The sequence below is a fragment of the Amblyomma americanum genome, chromosome 1 (assembly GCF_052857255.1).
Source record: "Amblyomma americanum isolate KBUSLIRL-KWMA chromosome 1, ASM5285725v1, whole genome shotgun sequence".
NCBI lineage: Eukaryota > Metazoa > Arthropoda > Arachnida > Ixodida > Ixodidae > Amblyomma > Amblyomma americanum.
In genome coordinates, this window is record NC_135497.1 from 469,479,489 (window position 1) to 469,501,296 (window position 21,808).

The 21,808-nt window shown below is 47.2% G+C and overlaps 1 long non-coding RNA gene across 1 annotated transcript in view; it reads left to right on the forward strand.

The window, feature by feature from the left end:
* The first annotated feature begins 943 nt into the window (after window positions 1-943).
* LOC144116047 (uncharacterized) overlaps window positions 944-21,808 on the forward strand; it is a 35,870-nt gene continuing 15,005 nt past the window's right edge. Inside the window, exons 1-2 of the long non-coding RNA XR_013311694.1 lie at window positions 944-1,019; window positions 4,408-4,613. This is a non-coding gene — a long non-coding RNA (uncharacterized LOC144116047). The remainder of the gene's footprint in view (window positions 1,020-4,407; window positions 4,614-21,808) is intronic.

A 21,808-nucleotide genomic window follows, 5' to 3' on the forward strand; every position in this document is an offset into this window, starting at 1 on the left:
GTGTCTGTTCTCATGACAAAATCCGAGGTTTAGGAAGGGGAGAGGCAAAAAGTTTCAAGATGAATAGAATCGGTCATAAGGAAGGACGCAGGAAGTGTCTCACTCTCGGTGGACATCTGCATAAGCGAAGGAATGAAGGAGAGATGGAAAGAAAAAAGATAGAAAGACGCACCACCAGGGGGACAACTACGAAGTAATTTCGGCAATTTATTGTCATTCAACGTGCACTGACATCGCACGCCACACAAGCACCGGTAGCATATCGCGTCCATGGAAACGCGGTCGCCACGGCCGAGGCTTCGTTTAGCGTACTCAAGCGCAGTAAGAGACGATGCCCCAGCGCTAGCGAGGTGGCGAGGGGAGAGCCGGAATGTCATCTTGTTCAGTGTGCTCAGAAGCCGAACGCCAAAGTACATGCCATGGCAGTTGCAGAATGAGTGTAGAGATCCGGAATTTCGTCCTGCCTCTTGGCGCTTGGCAGCCAAATGCCGTAAAACACGCTGCCACGGTGACAGTGAGTTGTGGCTTCATATACTGCGCAAACCCAACTCAAGATATCAGTGTCGGTGCTAGGAAACAAGCTCCGTAGCGTCCACCGTCAAAGTATTCCTAAGCACCTTCGTCATCAAGAGCCTCTTCTATGTATATTGTGGAGTTAAAAAATGTTCAAATAATGCGGAAAGCTGCCTTGTGTGCAGGTATCGCCGCTGTTCCTTTCCAGCATACGGCATGGAAGCGGCATTCAGCGGCAGTGCACATAGGGCACCCATCTAAAGATACCTGCTCTTTCAGGAGCACTCTGTTTCACGGGCCACAGAAACTACGGCCGCCACGTGCAAGTCTGCTGTCTACCGACTGCAGCAGCATTGTCCTGAACAATACTGCGCAGCTGTTCTGCGCCTCAAGGGGGCGTTAATAGCAACAGCTGCTGGCTCCATAAGCCGCGATCGCACGAGTGGAGGCGGCAGTGCGGCGGCTGTGGACAAAGGGCACCCATCTAAAGAAATCTGCTCTTTCAGGTGAGCATAGTTATATTTATTAACTCAAGGCAAACGGTCGAAGCGTGCACTGCTGCCGAACAACTGCTCTTGTGTGCATGTTCGTGTTTTCATTCAAACTCAGGGTGACAAAGGGTACGCGAAGTAACACGAAGGCTGCTGAGAATGAGGAGTCCCCGCAGCAGTCGTGTTCTTGCAGTAAACTTAAAGAATAGCTCAAAGCAGTTAGAGTAACACTGGAGGAGCTGAAAGAAGTGAGACAAGAGCTGGGTGGTTTGAAAGCTTTAAGAAAAGAAATTCGCGACATCGTTGAAGAAAAGAGGGACCTCAAAAGACGGAATGCTAAACTCGTTCGAAGACTTGAAGAGCTGGAACAATACCAGCGTCCCAATAATATCGAAGTGAAAGGCGTCCCTCTTGAAGGTGAAGCAATAGCAATCAAAGAAAATCGGGCACCTTGCTGGTGAGGAGGTGGACGAACGTGACATTGACATACGCCGCAGAGTTCCAACTGCCAAACACGACGAGTCCGACATAACTATTCGTTTTGTGCAGGGAAGCAAAAAGAACGTCTTCTCGCCAAGTCAAAAAAGATGAGATTAGACAGCAAAAAGCTTGGCTTTGAGGACTTCCAGCCTGTGTTCGTTAACGAACACCTAGATATGCGCGGCAAACAGCTCCTTGGCGCTGTCATAAAGAAGACAGAGGTTAAGTGGAAATTTGTATGGACGAAAGGAGGCAAAATATTTGCCAGACAAAATCTGACTTCTCTAGTCCCGCTCATTATTTCTGCCGACGAGCTCAATAGCATGTCCACTTAAATCAGCTCCGCTGGCTAAAACTGGCAAAAAACTAAGAAAATGAAATGGGTGGGCACAACACCATGAAAACGCCTAGTGCAAATACTATGACTGTGTTTCTTTTAATGATGCATTTGCCAACTTGCATAGGTGTTTTTAAATGTTGCAGCTGAATTTACGCAGTATCAGAAACAAACACGATAAATTACTCGATCTATTTGAAAATGTTGTACTTCAGTTTGACGTTGTGCTCATCTCAGAAACCTGATTAACTGAAAATGATTGCCACTCCGCAACATGAAAGCTACGTCTATCACGGCCTTGGCCGAAATTCAGGGCGTGGTGGGGGCGTAGCTATATACCTCTAAAAGCGTTTACACCATGAAGTGATTCCTGAATTTTCTTTTCTCGATCAAAATGTCGAGTGTTTGACCATTCTGTTGAAATCGGTCATCGTTGCAGTGATATACCGGTCACCATGCGGAAATAAGACTAATTTCTTTTCTTTTGCCGATGATAAGTTAAACTGTCTAAGCAGCACTGGGTGAAGTTCGTTATTATGGGTGACAAAAATGTAAACATGTTAGCGGACGATGGGAACGCCAGAACTCTTTGCGACATTGTGAATTCCTACGCATGTGGGAATCTTATTTCCTTACCCACGCGCATTACCGAGCACAGTGCAACATTATTAGATGTCTGCATCACAAACGTAGATGCACAGCATACTTCATCGGGTGTATTATTACTTGACATAAGTGACAAGCTCCTAATTTTTTGTTTATTACCATGAGTACACGAAACAACAATTTCTAAACCTGTCTCTTCATATCGTAACATATGTAACAATTCTCTAAAAAATGTTTCGTCGTATGTAAGAGGATAGCAATTGGGAAATTGTTCTGAATGTGTCGAATCTCAACATTGCGTACGGTCTTTTTGTTGAAAAAATAAAGGAGTGCTCATGCAAAGCTTTTCCTTTAACCGCAGAAACACACAGTACCAAAATAAAATAAGGAAACCACGGATAGGTGCAGCGCGTTTAGATCAGATCAAACATAAACATATATTATACCATTATTTTATAAAAACTCGCGAAATCAGTAAACTTGTAGAATTGAAGAAATATCCAAACCGACTTGATAAAGATATTAAGCGGGCAAAGTTAGAATACTATGAAAAGCTATTCACACGTATTTATAACAAGCCTAGGAAGATCTGGCAAGAGGGGAGAAACTTTACACCCTACAGGGCTCATACCGGGATTACCTATGTTTCTTCATCACAATAAAACCTTAGTGACTGTATAGACCCCGATACACTGAATAACCATTTCATACACAGCGGAACATATCCCCTAACTTGCCTCCCTGGACGAGGCCTTGCTCTTCCTAAGCTTGCTATAGGGAACGCAATAGCAATGACACCGACTAAACCTCCAGAGGTAGAGAAATTGATAGCGAATCTTGATAATAACACAGCAGCTGGCTTCGATGATACTAAGTCAATATCTATTAAATATATTTCCGGTCTCATCTTTGGCGCTCTAAGCCTTATTATTAACCGTAGGTTTCAGACCACGGATATTTCCAGAACTCAAAATAGCTAGAGTCTGCCCAATTCATAAAGTTGGGAGTGATCACTCAGCCAATAATTCCCGCCCTATATAGGTCATCACCGTATTATCAAATGTTTTTGAAGGTGTCATGAACGTGAGATTGGAAGGCTTTACAACCAGGAATAAAATATTTAATTAGGCTCAATACGGATTCGAAAAAGAATAACATATTCAACTGAACAGGCAATATTGAACATCAGAAATGAAATAACCAATAATATAGAACTAAGAATGTATACAATTGGTCTATTTCTGGATCTTCAAAAGGCCTTTGATTCGGTGGACCATGAGATATTATTAACCAAGAATTACGACTGCGGAATACGAGGTGTTATATTAAACTTAATGCGAAGTTATTTCCATATTCGATCCCAAAATGTTACAAGGCGTGCCACAAGGGTCAATCCTTGGACCGATATTGCTCAATATGTACATCAGTGACATATGCAGTATACCAAGTTTTCAAAATTAATCATGTTCGCAGATGATACTATAATTTTTTTTCTATGGCAGATCATTCAATCCACTTCAGGATGCAGTAATGAAGTCCCACGACTTATTGTCCTTCTGGCTAGATACAAATAAGTTACGGTTAAATGCCAAACAAACTATGAAATAATTTCAACAATATAAATCGTCTGTGTCGTAAAATCACCATACGCTTTCGTGATAATGAATAAGATCAGCAAAGGACACAAAAAATTTTGGGTGTATGGTTTCAAAGTAATTTATCCTGGACTACACATGTCCGCCATTTAGTAAGGGAACTAAGCCAAGCAGTTGGCTGTTTGTATAAAATTGAAAGCCTGCTTTGGGTAAAGAAGTGCTATATTATACACTGTTCTACTCTCGGCTCTAGTAATGCGCATTGGTCTGGGGAACAACAGGACCAAATTACAATAAATTAATTTCACTGCAGAAGAAACAGTGAGAATATATGAAAACATTTATGGCAAGCCTCAACTTCTTCCCACTTTCCCACTGTTTTCAGAGCATCGAATAATCCTAGCAAACCAGGTCTATTATTTCGAACTCTTCCAGTACGTAAAGAACAACAAGCTCCACGCTGAAGCAAATCCTGAGCCATGTTTACTGTAGTCTCTTCGCAGAGGACACAGAAGGACACTATTACAAGAACTAATATGGCTGGCATCATACAGACTTCCATATACCTTCATTGTTGAATCGTGCTGATGAGTAAGTAAATTTTAACCAACCAACGACCAAAAAATTTTCTAAAAACCGTATTACTGAAGCATGACCTGAAAATCTGTATAATTTTGTGATTTTTCTTTTGTTTTCTTGCGCCTGAAAAAGTATGTGCGGTTTTTAGTATTACTGATTATTCTTATTAATATCTTCTATGACGGCACCTTGATTTTGAATATAATTGGGATGTTTTCTTATTGCAAAGGCGTCAGCAATATCATGCTCACCTTTTTCCTCTCTTTTGTTTATTGTAAATATTTTTGTTATCATGTCTGGTGGAAATAATTACGTGATCAACAATTGTATTTCTTAGTTCTATTTCACTGAATTCACTTTTATTATGCCGCTGTTTCCTGCTCGCTCAACGTCATCAGGAGCAAAAGCCTTTGTGAGGCACTGTAGCCTTTTGCTTTCGCTCCGTCTTTTTGTAACGGAAATGAACAGATATAAAGAAAGAAAGAATGATATTTTCGCGAGATGTATGCAATTTGCAAAACTCGGCCATGTTGAACATTAAGGCGTTTACAGTGCATTGGTTTTCAACGCGGGAGGGAACCACATGCCGTACGACTCGAGAATTACGCAGACGTGCAAGTCACACTAAATGGAAATGCAACAGTCTCCCCTCTGTCTCGCTTTGTGCAGCCGATTGCGGTATAGAGATTACTCGCGTAATTAGGCGTGCGCGTCTGTTTTGCGCAGAACTAAATAAATACATTGTTTCTCAGGTGCGCGGTAAAATGACCGTTGATATCTGTTGAAATACCAACTCGGCCAGCAACTGATTTTAAGCCAGCTTCAAAAAATTCGTTTTCACACAGGCGTTTAAGTACGGCCGCTTGAAAGAAGCAAACTATTTGCAGTCGACATATCGTGTACGCATTCCAGGAACCACCGTCTCGGACTACTATATCTATTGATTACTGGAAAGGCGACACCTATACAGGCCTATGAAACCATTCGCCGCGGCGAGATCCGCGGGGTCGTATGTCGTGCCAACGGGTTAAAAGCGAACAGCTCATGGCCAACCTCACGTGCTACTCGTGCAAGATAACGGCAGGCCTATGGGCAAGAACGGAGCAGCTCTCATCACGTTTGAGACCTCCAGATTTGCCCGCGAAATCCATCTATACCGCATAATCTTGGCGATAACACCTTATTACCAGCCAGTACATACCAACCATCCTCGGAGCCAATTGGACTCGTTATTGAGGAAGTCCCTCCAATACAAAGTCAGCAGTTACCGAAAACACGCAGCAGAGAACATAAAAATAAAGGGCACGAGGCGGACAAACGCTCTGTAGAATCTGAGACCTTTAGTGTAATTAATGCCGCTCCTTCATTCCTAAAAACGTCTTTTGAGCTTCCTGCAAGGCACCAAATCAAGCATGCATACATACATCGGGATTGTGTTTAAAGTCTCAGTGCTTCACAACGGGGGCAGAAACGTATCTTGCGAAAGATCGCTCGCGCAGAGTACATTTACATGAAGAGCAGGTCAAGCACATTGTCGAACTGGTCACTGCAGAGGTGATCAAGCATATGCTTCTACTTTTAAGGATTCCACAGGTTTCTCCGAGTCAACAGCCCGGAATCGGGCACACATCACCTTCACTTCCGCGCTACTCAATCGTTTTGGCCAGCACAGAGGTGAACAAGACATTTCTCTACACCTGACACTTGTTTTCTATCCCACTGAAAACCTATGGGCACGGGCTGATGATGTCATGGGCATTGATCACTATCCCGTGGTGGTGTCATGGGCCCCTCGAGGGCGAAAATCACTACAGGGGGAACAACACCATCGAATAGAGGAGCCCATCTTATGTGACGATGTTCGTAGGATGCTCAGTGAGGTGAACGTTCCCACAGGATTAGATGAGCTCATTACTCAGGCCAACAATGCCAAGAAGAAAGCTTCGTCGAAGCTTTCAGTCAAATTCGATTCCCCGAAGCTGGACTCTCACCCTTTGAGTCTGTGTAGTCGTAGGCTTCATGCTCTCAAGGCGTATCGCCGAACTTGCCGGACATCCCATCGTAGGCATGCTCTCACTCGCATTACTCAGAGCTGAACAGTATACTATGCACCTCGCTCTCCAAGCTCCTGTGCCACTTGCTCAATGAAGGCTTTAACCTTTCGAAGGCCAGGTATATATTTCGAGCTGTCTTTGGGCGCAAAAGGCTGATTTTTCCTTCCTTGGGCATGGCCCTGAAAATTAACGTCTCCCCGAATGAACTTGCTATACAAGCAGGGAAGGTCTTTTTCCACAATCTGAAAATGTAGATGTCATGACCGCCGACCCGCTTTCAGATACGTCCATATTTACGACGTCCCCTTCATATCAGACAAACTGGAGGCAGCCTTGTATGACGCCAACCATAATAGCGCCCCGGGACCAGATGGTGCACGTTATTTAACAGTTCTGAACCTTCTCAAGTCATATAAACATGTCCTGTGTAAAGCGATCAACAAATTTGGGACCAACGGTGTTACTCCCTCTGCCTGGAAGGGATCAGAAGTGGTACCAATTTCAAAATGATGATGCTAGTGAATTTTTGTGGCGTAAGGGCATCTGCGGCCAAGGAGCACCATGGCACAATGTATTTTTGTTTGCTCAAGGTGGGGTGAGGAACCATCTCCAAAGCAAAAATTCTACCCCTCAGTGCTCGGCAGTACCCTGCCTTTTAAGCGTTGCGTGAGAAGGCACTTCAGTCCCTGGGCGGGCACCGACCTGGCACCCTGCAGGAATGGCTCGATCCGCCGTCACACATCGGACCATCGGACGCACTACGGCTCTGCCGGGTATTTCTTCAGTAGTTCGAGGAAAAAGAAGGGCCTGGCGTTTCTTCACGCAGCCACCTCGGGGCCAGCCCAACTCGAGGAAAAAGCGGACACCCGTCCCCCACCCCCACCACCTCCACCCCCATGAAGCTCTTTCTTTTTGTCGCAAGGTTTTGGCCTACTCAATTCAGAAAATGAAGACGTATAAAAATATTTTGGCATCTTCTTTGTATTGGAGATGTGACAAGTGTCATCTGGCTTTGAAAATAAAGTCGTCATTTGTTTTATCTCTAATGTGAACTGTCCACCTCCTTTTAAAACTTCGAATCTTGTTTGTGTGGAGTCCTCGCGTGCTCAGCACTTCCGAGACTCGGCAGGCACAGTCTCGCGTTAGGTGGCCGTATAATGTGTAGCGCCGTTAGTTAAGTATGCTTGAATAGCCGTTTCGTGCTAAGGACCCGGATGGGGAGCCGCTGCCCCGAGTGCTAAAATGCCATAGTAATAAGTCTTGTAATAAAAATTGGGAAAGTTTACGCTTTATTATCAATATGGTAATTTAGGCATAGCTAGAGTGAACTCTAAATTTTACTTAAACATCTACCCTTCGTACTCGTTCCTTAATCCCTTCACGGTGCGACCGATTGTTCGCCCAATGCAAGGCTGCTACAACGCCTACAAAGACTCTCTGGGGTATCAGCAGGGCAAAGATGCATCGAGCTAGGCCATAAACGAAATGTTAATCACAATCTGAGCGGTACTGCTATCCCTGAGTTTCCCGCCTTTCGCAGCGTGGCAGGCCCCCGTGGTGGCTGAGTTGTTATGGCGCTCGGCTGCTGGCCCGAAAGACGCGGGTTCCATCCCGGCCGCGGCGGTAGAATTTCGGTAGAGGGGAAATTCTAGAGGCCCGTGTACTGTGCGATGTCAGTGCACGTTAAAGAACCCGAGGAGGTTGAAATTTCCGGAGCCCTTCACTACGGCGTCTCTAATAGCCTGAATCGCTTTGGGACGTTAAATCCCCGCAAACTAACTGAACTAAACTTTCGCAGCGTAGCGTAAACGTTATCAATGTTCTCTGCGAAATATGTGTGTCTTAGTGCTTTATTGGGTCGCGTGTTTGCCTGCGCTCTACACTGTGACCCCCACCTGTGTGCAGCCCTCGAGATGTGTCTTACAACCGCACGTCTCTCCCAATGACGACGAAAATGGCACGAGGCACAGGGTGCTACATGCGTCGCGATAAAGTACTGACGTCGCCAAACACGACAACACACCGATCAGATGTACGCGAAAAATTAGCTGCGAGGAGTGGAAAGTTTAGGTAAATGTATTACTGCTCCCTAAACTGCGCTATGAGGGAAGGACAGCTCAGTAGCGGAGCGCTCCGGATCAATTTCGACCACCTGGGGACATTTGCATTGCAGACTGCACGGTCTTGTAGTGCTTCGATTTAGGGCGCCCAGTGCGCGTCTTTGTAGGAGTTGCACATTCTCAACTAAAATAGTTTGGTTTGGTATAGGAGAATTTAACGTCCCAAAGCGACTCAGGCTATGAGGGACACCGTAGTGAAGGGCTCTCGTTAATTTCGACAACCAGGGATTCTTTAACGTGCACCGACATCACACAGTACACGGGCTTCTAGAATTTTGCCTCCATCGAAATTCGACCGCCGCGGCCGCGATCGAACCCACGTCTTTCGGGCCAGCAGCCGAGCGCGATAACCACTCAGCCACCGCGGCGACTCATCTGAAAGCAGTAGAAAGGAAGCGAGCTGTCCTCTAGCACACTCCCTTTAATGATAGGGAGGTGTGCGTTAGATGACAGATTACTCTCCCTTTTTACTCCTATATAGGCGTATTCGTGTTAGAAAAGTAAGCAGTTCTAAGTAAAAGCGCCGTATAGCAGCAGTTCGCTTAAAGATGACGTAATGATGTAGCTGTTTCTCATCGATGGTGCTCCCGGCTGATCACTTATTTACACGGCGACACGTGGTGACGGGCGGTGAGGACAGCACATTCTCTAGCGGTACCCGCTTATTTACAGTTATATTACAGCGTGGTCGTCAGGTGCAACCAGTAAACGTACAAGCACAATTTTCACGTAGGACGTAGTGCACAGCAAGCGAAATCTCTGCCAGCCTCGTGTTCAGCATCGGACCGTCCCGTTGGGTCACAGCAATGCAACTGCCCTATAGCTCTCTCTCGGGCGCACGCATTGCGTCCGTTTCGCGCCACTTCTAACTTATTAGTGATTACTCTTCTTCCCGCTCTCTCCTGAAGAAATTAAACACTGCAAAAACAAAGGAAAGTCACAACTCAGGAACCAGGTCCATCAAACGGAGTTAATAAAATTGGCACATGTGGCCGGCGCCTCGGGTCAGCCAGCACCCGAGCACCTTGGCTGAAGCCAAGCAGTGCTAGTACCTCGCTAAGTTGTTTTTCGAGGCGGACGCGGGCGTTTACACGTGTTCCCAGCCTGCGTTCGCCAGTAAGCCATCTCGAAGAGAGATTCGATTTCAAGCGCGCTCACAATGAGTGCGCTCTCAGGAACAGTGCCACGGCGCGACTAGAAACGCCATTAAATGCGACCGGCCCAACAGAATACATTGGGGCGCGACGCGCACGCCTTGCCCGCGGATCCCTCCCCGTCGTTGCTGTTCTTAGAGTAGTGACTTGAGCAGCAGCCATATGCAAGAAGCGCGGGCTTCTTCTGACACAAGAGCGCCTACTAGATCGAGTGTGCTCCCGGAGAGTTCCGCGAAGGACGGGATTAAGGAAGGTGTGAAGTGGTAGAGATTTAAAAAAAAATCACGGTGTTTACGCATGCTGTTGAGGAGTTTCGCCACTTGCGCAGCATGCCGCAAGCGCCGCTAGTTTTTTTTTTGTGCACAGTGAGCTTGGCAGTGCTTTCATCAACTATTCAAGCACTACCTCGCCCGAACAGGAAAATTATTAAATTATATCGGGTTTCTACCTGCAACGCATACTGTATAATCAGAATGAAGAAATTTGAAACGGCTGCATGAGAGCAGCAGCCTAAATTGCCTACTTGTAGCCGAGGTTGGAAGGAATCAAGAGTACTCAGTGTACAGAGTGAAATTACGCTGAGCAGAACTTTTCGCAAGTAAGAAGAAAAGGGCGAGCGGCGAAGGCACTGAAGAAGCACAAGCGGTGACCGTGAGGTCACTAGCGACTCCAACAGTCCGAGGAATCATCACTGCTTCTTGCTCTCCTCGCTTGGGGACAGGGACCGCAGCACCGATGTGTGGACTGGAAAGTTGGTGTGCGACTCGGCTATCTAAATGCACCCTACCAAGCAGTGGCGTTAGTGGAGCGAACGGCACTCAGTGCGGTGTCACAGCACGTCACCATTTCCTCCTCCCCTCTCACGCACTAAACACTCAGGCTCTGCTCTAACTCTTTTGATCGTGGGGTCTGAAAATTAGGACAAACGATAGATATTGATAACCATTTATGAAATTCAGTGAGATTAAAATTGATGTTGGCACACACTGGTCTCCTTATTGATATAGACTGCACTTATCGCACTTTCGTCCTTTCCGTTAGGTTGCAAACGACGAGGAAGATGGCACACGACAAAATAAGGAACGCCATGGGATCGGCGTGTTCACATGTTCTTGATTCCTAAACTACTTGCTTGCTCATTTTGATAATTTGCTACACGTTCTCACCTTCACAATAACGCAACTGAAATATATTTTCCCTCACATTAGCAATGAACGCACCGCGTCATTCTTTGCATGTCATCCGAAGAGGACAGTAGCGCTTTCTGGTTACGGTGTTGCGCACGGCAAGCTTGGAAAGGCTTATCCGGGAGGTTCTTGTTGTATTTCTATTTAAACCGCACCTTACATCTTTCTCCCCATGCAAAAATGTCCGGATGTATGTTTGCGAAAGTAGAAGTTGCAGAACACGCAGGATTCATAAGAGATGTAGATAGGGGAAAAGCCCCAGTAGAGGAAGCCGAAGAATCACAGGCAAGCAGTAATATATTAGGGAAAAGTTTAAAACTGTGTTTGCTCGCATTCAACGCGAGCGGAGCGGACACGTTGGAAACAGTTAGCAGAATCAGCCAACATAGAAGTAGCGAAAGCCGACCACGTCCCTTGCAGCACCCATGAAAAAGACCAAGTTGTTCTGGGCGCTCAACGGTCGAGGGTGTTTTGCATGACTGAATGGGGGGGCCACTTACTAATGATGACCAAGGAGCACAAACGGTGGAAGCTCGACGGTCGTAGCGGGGCACTTGGGATCATGAAAAGCAAAACCGCAAAACAGGACAGGACTGAGGCAGGCGACAACACAGGGCGGTACTGACAACCGAACATTTATTGAAACAAAGCAGAGCTTATAAGTATGAGTCGCGCGTGTAATCTGGAAAGCAATCATAAATCATAAAAAGAAGATGAAGCATGTAGAAACAGTTCAATGGCAACCATGACGAAAACATTCAGTGCGGCGAAAGGAATGAAACCGAGCAAGAATGATACAACTAACCTGCGCAAAACCAAGCAAAAAACAACCTAGTGAAACGCTGACAAAAATGCTAACTCTTTCTGAAAAATAGACACAGAAGGCGTGCTGACACACTTATCTGGCTCCGATTCCAGGATGGCAACAGCCTCGACAATTTCCCTTTCCAACTGCCCCTTTCTTCTTCCTATGATCTCTGTACAATTAAGCTTAGGATAGCAGCCCTTACAACTGCGACAATGAACTGGCACGGCAGGTCCTCCGGGCCTACTCAAGGAGCGCGCATGCTCTTGCAGACGAGTGTTTAAACATCTGCCAGTTTGTCCGATATAAAGTTGACCACAGCTGAGGGGAATCTTATAAACCACCCCGGTCGCGCATGAGACACACTTCTTCGAATGCCTCATGCCGCAAACTACATGCGTTGAAGTCTGCTTCCTGATCAAATTGAAGAGTTTTGAGAGCTTGCAGGGCGCAGACATGACCACGTCAACGCCATGTCTGCCTGAAATCTTCTTAAGATTGTGGGAAGCACTGTGAAGATATGGTAAGACAACACACTTATTTCGACTAGGTGGCTCATGGGAAAAGGTGTCTTCTTTTGCCGTCTGGCGAAGCTTTTTGAGCAGCGATTCGGCCACAGATCTTAAAAGGGAGCTTGGAAAACCCGCCTTTTCGAGTCGCTCAAGTTGAAGAAGAAAACTGAGCTGCACGTTGTGATGGCATGATTTCAAAAGCGCAGACCTAAAACAAGAAGAAGCCAAGGCCCGTTTAACGAGCTTTGAATGGGATGAGTCGAACGGCAATAAAGCTTTCTTCGATCTCGGCTGAAAAGCCCAGATTACATGGTCATGTTGATTAAAATCTAATTTTAAGTCTAAAAACTGGATATATCTATCTTGCGGAAGCTCAAGGGTAAAATTTAGAGAATGTGACCATCCAGAGAACACAGCCAAAAGCTCATCTGCTACGTCAGCTAATACATCAATAGGTGAAAGCTTTAAAAGGAGAAGAAAATCATCTACGTATCTAAAAACGCTAGAAATGAAGGCATGGGTCAACTTGCGTTTCGGCACTCGATCTAAATTGGCCAGAAAGATTTCGCACAACAGTGGGGCAACGCTGGAACCAATACAGATTCCTTTCTTTTGAACATAGTGTTTACCATCAAAAGAGACAATGGTTGAATTAAATAGAACCTGAGCAGCTCCAAGAAGGAATCCACAGACACACCACAGGAGTTCTGGAAGTCAACCACGTCACCAGCTTCGATGAGCTCTTTTACAACACTGAAAAGTTCTCCATGGGGAATAGAATAAAATAACTCTTCGACATCAACGGACACCGCACAATTAGCACCAGGGACGGCTGTTTTTAGCAATTCAACCAAATGATGAGATCCGTCAATCTTGGAAGGGTCTTCAGGCTTTAGGTTTTTAAGATGCGTTTGCAGAAACCTGCTGACTTCGCCCTGCCAACTTCCTCTCTCTGTTTTTCGGTTTTGCTCTTCATGAAGTCATACCAACTGGCCTACACCAAAGTCCTTCTAAGTTACACTTGGGATCAACTGGAAGAAATATAGGGATCAATACTTAACCCTTTCCTAAAGGCAGGAAAACAGAATATATCAGGGTGACTTTCGTATAAAAGTTATTCATCCTGCAAATTATTGATTCTTGCAGGATCCGTAGCAGATGTGAGCTACGGATCAAAAATATAGCCTGGGTATGGCGCTTACAACTCCGCACCAAAATTAACTGGCTTTATCTGTTAGCCATGCAAATCAATACAACTTGCTGATTTAAAGTACATTATTTGACTAAATACTTCCTGACTGTCCGATAAAAAGAAAGAAAAATTTTGCAAACCTATATTTGGAAGAGAACCAAGAGCTTCGTTTCGTTGAGGCAACCACTGGGTCTAAAGCTTGTAAAAGAGTCAATGAATTTGTCTGCCAAAGAAAAACACGAATAGGGCATGCCATCGATCACAAGATCACCCATATAAGTATATTTAATATTATCAAAAAAATTACTGAAAAGTTTCTGAAGCACTATCAGAACATTACTGCTACGGAGGTGACCCGATAGGTATGGACATTTTGATCTTCGCAGCTCAGTGGTTAGCTTTTTACGATATTTTTGAAAAGCGGCTTGGTGCTCGGGATTCCCAGTGGACATAAAACGTTTGAAGAGATTTTATTCATGGCTGGGCATTTGAACGCGCACTGCCGCCACCCAAGGTTTACAGAATTTAGCGTCTCATACCTGTGTTTGCAAAAAAAAACATTTTATAAATATATTTCATCCTATTCAAACACAGTGTCACTTCAGTTATACACTGCAAAGGAAAACACTTTGTTGTGGGTAACTCATGGGTGAGTACTGCATTAATATGGTCCAGATACAAAAATAGCAGAGTGGTCCCTCAAGTCACAGATACTAGTGCCAGCAGAAATAACGGGTGAAACAACATCTACTATAAAACGGTCAATGGCACTGCAATCCCAGCTCGTTCACTGGATGTGCGCGCTACGTAGCGTGGGCGCAACGCGCTATCAAGCAGCCCATCAAAGAATGCAAAAGCTGAGCGCCTTGATAGTCGCATAACCTGGAACGCATCGGCCATTTTCTGCCGCGGCAACGCACCCGAACTGCGTTATGCTTATCTCTACCGGTTTTTCTCTACGGCACGACTACATCGGAAGGAAGGTGACGCTCGCCAGACGACGACCTTGGCACTGGGGCGCGCGCGTCGTCCGAAAACTGGGACAACCGGTTTCCTCCTCGGCGGTCGTCGTACTACGGCGTACCACCACAGGTCGCTGGCGGAACGAGGCCTGCCCTGATCGACAGAGGCCTTGGCGCCCGGCCCAAGCGCGTGATCCTCTGTTTACCGGCTCCGCAGCTAAGGTTGTGTACAGGCGCGCTTTTCTCGGCTGTGCTGCGTGGGCCTGTAGCTCGGCCGCTGGTGCATGAAAGGGAATTTTAAAAACGCTCGACAACTGAGATGTCGGCACCCGCTAAGAAAACACCAAATGCTTGTTATTACTACAGAAGGCTCTACTACAACGCTTCTCGTAAAAAATAAATACATGGCATAAATTTAACGGCTAAAATTCAGATGATTATATAATACGCTGGCGTTGCTGTTTCTACTCGTCACGCACAATTTGTTGTTAAAATTGGGACTTGCGCGCCTGGGCGTTTTGATACAGTTGTTAGGTTCTGTGATGACGATAAAGCATCTCAGGTACTATTCCAATCCTCTATTAAAATCTTTGCGAGCAGTGTTGTTGGTATCATCTCCGGAGCATGCCTGCTTATGCTCAATATGTAGCTTGACACTGCTGACACCACATTTTCACTGTGCCGGGTCACTGACAAGTATGCCTCCGCGGTGACGCATTTCTCGTCACGCACGCCAGCGCCAGAATGCTCAGTTTGATGTTTCTCTATGAGAATATTTCGAACCGACGCAATGTTAAAGGCATGCAACAGAGAAACGGTTTAAACTTTTTGTTTCATGATTATTGATTTCGAGAGAAATAACAGAGGCCGAGATTTCGGTATTTCCGAACGCGAAACATGCCGGTGACTTAAACGAAGATGTTGTTTCTCCCAGAAAGTATCTGCTGCTCTGTTAAGGACGAAAAGATAACAAAAGAAATTGAAAGCACTTTTGCAAAAATCGTCTAAAACCACTGCATTGCCACCAGTTGCGCTGGCCGATGCCGTGCGTGTCTTCTGCTCACCTCCTCACGGGAGCCAACGTATGTGTGACGAGGCTCTCTTCATCCATCACTTCTCCCTTTTCCAATCTCGTCTATATGTAATAGATTACCTGTCCCTGCTACTCCTCTTTAAATTTTCAGCAATATTATGATGATCAGGCGGTCGTTCAGCGTCCCATGCAGGAACGCAGTGGCGAGACGGATTGTGATTGCGAGCATGCGCACAGGGAGCTTCTTGTCAGATGCAAATACAGCGTCGTATGCTCGGCTGTTCTGCTGACGTCACTCAACTCCCGATGCTCGTCGTCGAGATGCGGGGGTTTGTAGCGTGAGCAGAACAGCCTAACAGATGATACTGTATTTGCATGTGGCAAGAAGCTCCCTGAGCGCATGCTCGCAATGACAGTCCGTCTCGCCACTGTGCTCCTGCATGAGACGATGAACGACCGCCTAGTCTAACTGTACGAAAAAACGTGGCCTTGTATTTGGAGCGCGCGAACAAAGACACGGGTGCAGTTTTTGTTATACAGGCGGGCGCTGCTTTGCAGACGCAAAAATTGAATCCCCGAAATATTTGTCTCGCAACCTACGAAACGTAATAAACAGCTTTGAGAGCGTCCAACGGTGTTCTCAAATGCTTAATTTTTGTGCACCATCGGAGAGCTGCGGCAAAAGTGGTCCGGCGACCGGCCGGCGCCTAAGCGAAGGAGAAAGAGAGCGAGGGTGAGGCGCGTGCGCATAGGTCCTGCTGCTGGAGCGAACCTCGTCGGTTGGGCTCTTCTGCTTGGTGCGGAGCAGTCACTCTTGTATGTAACGCAGCCAGTCTTGTATGTATGTCATGAAGCAGGCCACAAATGGTTCGTAACAAGAACCAGACGACGCTCGTTCCAGCGGGAGGAGTCCACTCGCTACAGTCTTCCGGCGCCACCAGGTGATATTACTTCCAGAGCTGCACATACTTCAACTCAAGAGTGAAAAGAGGTTTACAAGGATTCTTGTGATGTTCACGATGAGAAGCGTGAACAAAACGCCCTTTTCTTCTCAGTCGCATTTCGCTGAGCGAAATAGCTTTCCTGTGTGCTGTGCAATTGAAGCGCACCATGAATGACTACAGAACGCGCTTGTGCGGTGCCTAGCCAGTATTTGCTTACCTCGCATCACAAAGGCCATCCAGAGATTTTACCTTGAAAGCGTGCCTTCTAATGGGTTAACAGTGGCTAAGGATGAAGCTCTGCAACCAACATCAACGTGTGCCGCTGTAGATTGAGTGGAAACGTGAAAACGTTTTTCTGTGTATGCTGAGCCAGAGTGCAGGAGCAGGCCAGCCTTCGATAAACATGCGAAAATATACGGGCTCAAAGAACTGAAACAAATCAGTACTGCCTTTTAGATTAAAGCAGCACTGCGAGAAATAAGCGCGTCTTTATCTGGCTAAGGCTTAAATATGTGCGTAGAACTAAGACAGTGAGAAAGAAATGCCTGACGCTTAGTAAAGGCTCATTAACGTGATATTAGCCTTGAAAGCCACCCTCTTTTACATCATTATCATCATCATCAGCCTTACTACACCCACTGCAGGGCAAAGGCCTTTCCCATGTCTCTCCAATTAACCCTATCCTTTGCCAGCTGCATCCACCCTTTGCCTGCAAACTTCTTAATCTCATCCGCCCACCTAACCTTTTGCCGCCCCCTGCTACGCTTACTTTCTCTTGGAACCCACTCCGTTACCCTTAAAGACCAGCGGTTATCTTGCCTTCGCATTACAACCTTCTATGATGAAACCTCTTTTACAACAAGTTGTGTAATGCAAGTTTCAGTCAATATGAAGTTCCTGGCAGGTCCTCTACATTTAATTTGAGCAGGGCTCCACTACGACTTTCTCTCTACCATACAGACTGGAGCGAGGTAGCCCCTTCTTACAGCGGATGGCCATACTTTTCTTCCCCTGAACGTCAGATATTTATGTCCCTTTATTGCAAGCTTTAACCATTTTTCTAACACACATATAAACATTTCTCGGCAGCCAGTATAAAGCTTTCGATTGTACGGCGGTTCGATTACCGGGCGGCACCCCAAGCAGAATTTGCCCTTGCTGGTTATGTAAGTGCGAGGCCCTGCATCATGCGAAGCTCAAAAGTCTCTTTTCCCGCTGTGTGCTTTTGATCACGGACCTCGTCTACGACAAAAGGATGCACACCAGCACGAGTAGGTGATTATTTTTCTTTTATCCGGGGAAGCATTGTGAAGCTTCGTCTGTCGCAGCTTCTGATGCATCGCCATCTGTTCATGGGGCATTCTTCGGAGCAGAGCAGTCAGGTTAGTCCTGACAAAAACATAAGAATCTTTACCTTTTTCATTATCTCTGGCATGCAGCAACCGAGGAAGTCATTAGCATCCACCTCAGCGCAGCCATAGTCACAGTGGAAAGCTGTGCAGCTTTCGCAGAAAATTGGCAGCTGAAGAAAAATTGGTCCTGGAACCCGTGACTACCGCCTCTCTGGGGCCGTCGCTCTACGGACTAAGCTAGCCAGAACGGCTAGCAGATCGCAGGGTAAGGGCGATTACGTCAACAGCTCCAACGGGTATAATTTAGGCCACTATCTTTAGGGAAGTTTCGAATATGAGCAGGTTTCAACCACAGCTCTAGTGACTCGTTAGCATGAGTAACTGACTTGACCGCAAAATAATCCACATTGGGGGATTCACGTAAACGCTTCGAACTAGGGTTTCTGGACTGCGTCCAGGGCGGAAAATGATATGCCTAGAACAGCATATCGCCTGGTTGAGCATTCAGAATAGCGCCAGAACAGTGTGATATGCCAGATATGCCACAATAGGTCTAGGGATGAGGAGGGGGTTGAAAGGCGACAGAAGGAGCAGTAGATCATAAAGCGTGCTGGATGGACATAAAGTTAAGAGCAGTTGAGGCTGAAGGAGTCAGAGCGGCAGCAGTATAAAAAAAGGAGTCATGCTGGTGACGACCGTGCTTGTGGGAATTTTACGAAGGCTATGAGTTTGGGAAATAGAAAGACGGGGCTGGCAAGGATGATGACGAGGTCCTGTCTGAATAGAAGGTAAGTCTGGGAGATGGATTCATTGATCTCAAAGCCTTCGTTACCCATTGATGGGCCGGACGATTGGATCGCTGTACCTTGGTTAAGGGTCTCGCGGAATAGATTATTACAGAGGTCGTTTCAAGCAGTCGATGAATACCATAGAATCAACATTTTTGTGACTGTACGAGACTTGCTTTTTCTTGTGAAGAAAATGAGCTTGGCCAAGTGTGCCGGCGAAGCAAGTTTTGTGCACTTGATTTGTTTCCCGAAATAAAGTGTTTTACTACCGCTGCGACTCCTGCGCACAGTGGTGACTGTGCGCACCAAGGACACTCCGATAGCATCTCTGAAGGATAGGACGTAACAGAATTGGACGGTTCCCAACCACCGATGCGACGCACCATTACCTGAGAGTACAACTCAAGTCGGCGCTGATGTCATTCACAGCCATGGTTCAAAATGTGCAAGTTTGGTTGTTCGTCATGCGACTACAGTTGCCAAAATCATGGCGCGTTTAGCTGGCTTTGGCAGTTGTCTACCGCCTCTTCAACGGTAATCTGGAGATTTCATGTGTTTCAGATGGCACGAATCAGACGTAGGAGTATACAAAAGCTAGAGCGGACGGAGTAATATTTGGAAGTCATGCATAATTTGTGGCTCCTCAATGTCGGAGAACACTACGCGTCACAATTCGAGCATTTCTTTGAAAGAGGTCATCGCTAAAAAAATACAAACACACGGCGAGCCCAGCACCAAGTTTTACTAAAATTCGAGCATTATATGAGGTTAGAACCCCTCGATCGCAGTTTCAGACTTGTGATTATTCGTTTTTACGGCCTGCATCTATGATAGCGATATTGGAGTACATCAGTGATACTCTATTGTTGATCAGGCCATTGACTTGCTTACCCGCATACTACAGAGAGATTGAAACGTGGTCGCTCAGTCACAGCGCAAACAACTGACATGTACCGATTGTAGAAGTGTGGACATGACGTCAGCTCACCCCGGTATCATTTGTTTTTTTTATTATTTGTGCCCGATGTTTCAAAAACGGACGCGCCCTTAAGGAACTTTTCAGCGCGGTCTTGTTGAAGTACTTTGGTTTGGGCTTGTTGGTTCATAGGTGTAGATGATGTCAGGACGGCGCAAAAGGAACAAGGACGAGACAGGCACAACAACACCTGTCCTGTTGTGTTCGTGTGCCACTCTCGTCCTTGTTCCTTTCGCGCCGTTCTGACATCATCTACAGTCTTGTTGAAAGCCTTTGAGCTCACCTACCTACTGTAAGCGCACGCTAGTGCAGTATCTGGTCATGCATGCTGTTAGTACATCGCGAAAGGAATATGCACGAACAGGTTTCAGGACTGCCTCTCAAATCACTGGTCCAATGTGCAGTGCGCGCTCTCAAATCGTCGGCTGTGCTAAGGAAAAGGCACTGGTCAGACAAGAGTCGAAGATAAAAGAGCGCACGTATTAGCTTCGCATTATGAAGGGAAGATCAGCACTCGGCAGCAGTGAGCAGTGTGCAAGGGGGATCAGATTTGGCAGCACGATGACACAGGTGACAGTCAGAGGACAATGCAGCACATTAGGCTGCCAATCTTGTTGTGTTCTTAGAGCAAGAGTGCCATAGAAAGCGGAGTACCTCCATCATCATTTGTCATACTGTCGCTTACTGTGGAGCATTATAGGCTACATACCGGTCGTGTGAAAGGAATCAAAGTGATGTCCAAGTATAAGAAAGAACGGCTTCACGATCTTGTCCATGTGGTGTGTAAAAACACGAGGGGACAACCGGCGAATCCACCGCAAAGATTCCAACTAGGGCACTCTGCGCCGGATTTCTTTGGCCGGCACATTCTATGACGAGAAGTCTGCTTTTCAGGAAGGCGCAGAATTTCGTTTCGCGAACGATTGCGTAGCTAACTACGGAATCCGTCGCGAGATGCTCGCGTAACATTTACTGGAGCAATGCATAACACTGGCGATTCGGGGAATCACCTATGGCGTCAGCTGGACTCACCAGGGACGGATACGCCAACTGCGAGGAGGAGCACGTGCCACTGGAATCGGCGCAGCGCAGAGGACGTACTCCACGGTAGGCTGCAGCAGTTGTCCATTGCGTCGTGCTGGATGCGCAGCGGAAGGCCCCTTGTGGACGGCGTGACGTGGCGCAGGCAAAGCACACGCACGGCAGACAGTTTGCTTCTTTTTCACCTGTGCGTCAAGTTGGTTTCACGCCAGCGACGAGCGAGATAAAAGTTAACAGAAAGCTCTTACAACAGCCCTGCCACAATCCAAGCGTAACCGTGGGTTCATGAGTGGGCGGTCTGGGCCGTGGTCGCCGTTGCCGCGCCTAAGAGCAGCGCATGTGAGGTCGCCGCGTTGGGAGCACAGGCGCCCTTGGAGAAGTGGCCGCGGAGAAGCGCGGCGGACGGGAGACTCGGTCGGTCGGGCAGCGACAGTTCTAGGCTGCCGGCGGACAGGCGGCAACCCAGTAACCGCACCGGGTGGCTCTTGCCCTCGCAGCGCGTGCTGGCGGCGACTGGCGCTTCGCGACGGGACCAACGATTCCGGCCTGCGCGTGTTTTTCCGAGGCTGTCTCCTCCACAGCTGGCTGCGGTGCGTGTCGTCGCTTCTGTCCTATCGGGGAGCGGTCGCCGTGGAGAGAGGGAGACATCGCTGCGACCCCCCCCCCCCCCCCCCCCCGCGCACGACCCGCGTCGCCGAGCCTGGAAAGGGTCGTCGGCCGCTCGTGGTCAGGGATCTCGGCGAAGACAAGCCCAGCGGGAGGTTGAATGATGGCCGACCCGGTTTCGGTTGTGGCGTCCATCCTTTCATCCCAGACCACTGGATGGTCTGAGTGGCGTCCAAGCAGTTGAACGGACTGTTTTACTGCTTTTGAGTGTCTTGCTGCTGCTGCTGCTGCTGCTGCTGCTGCTGCTGCTGCTGCTGCTGCTGCTGCTGCTGCTGCTGCTGCTGCTGCTGCTGCTGCTGCTGCTGCTGCTGCTGCTGCTGCTGCTGCTGCTGCTGCTGCTGCTGCTGCTGCTGCTGCTGCTGCTGCTGCTGCTGCTGCTGCTGCTGCTGCTGCTGCTGCTGCTGCTGCTGCTGCTGCTGCT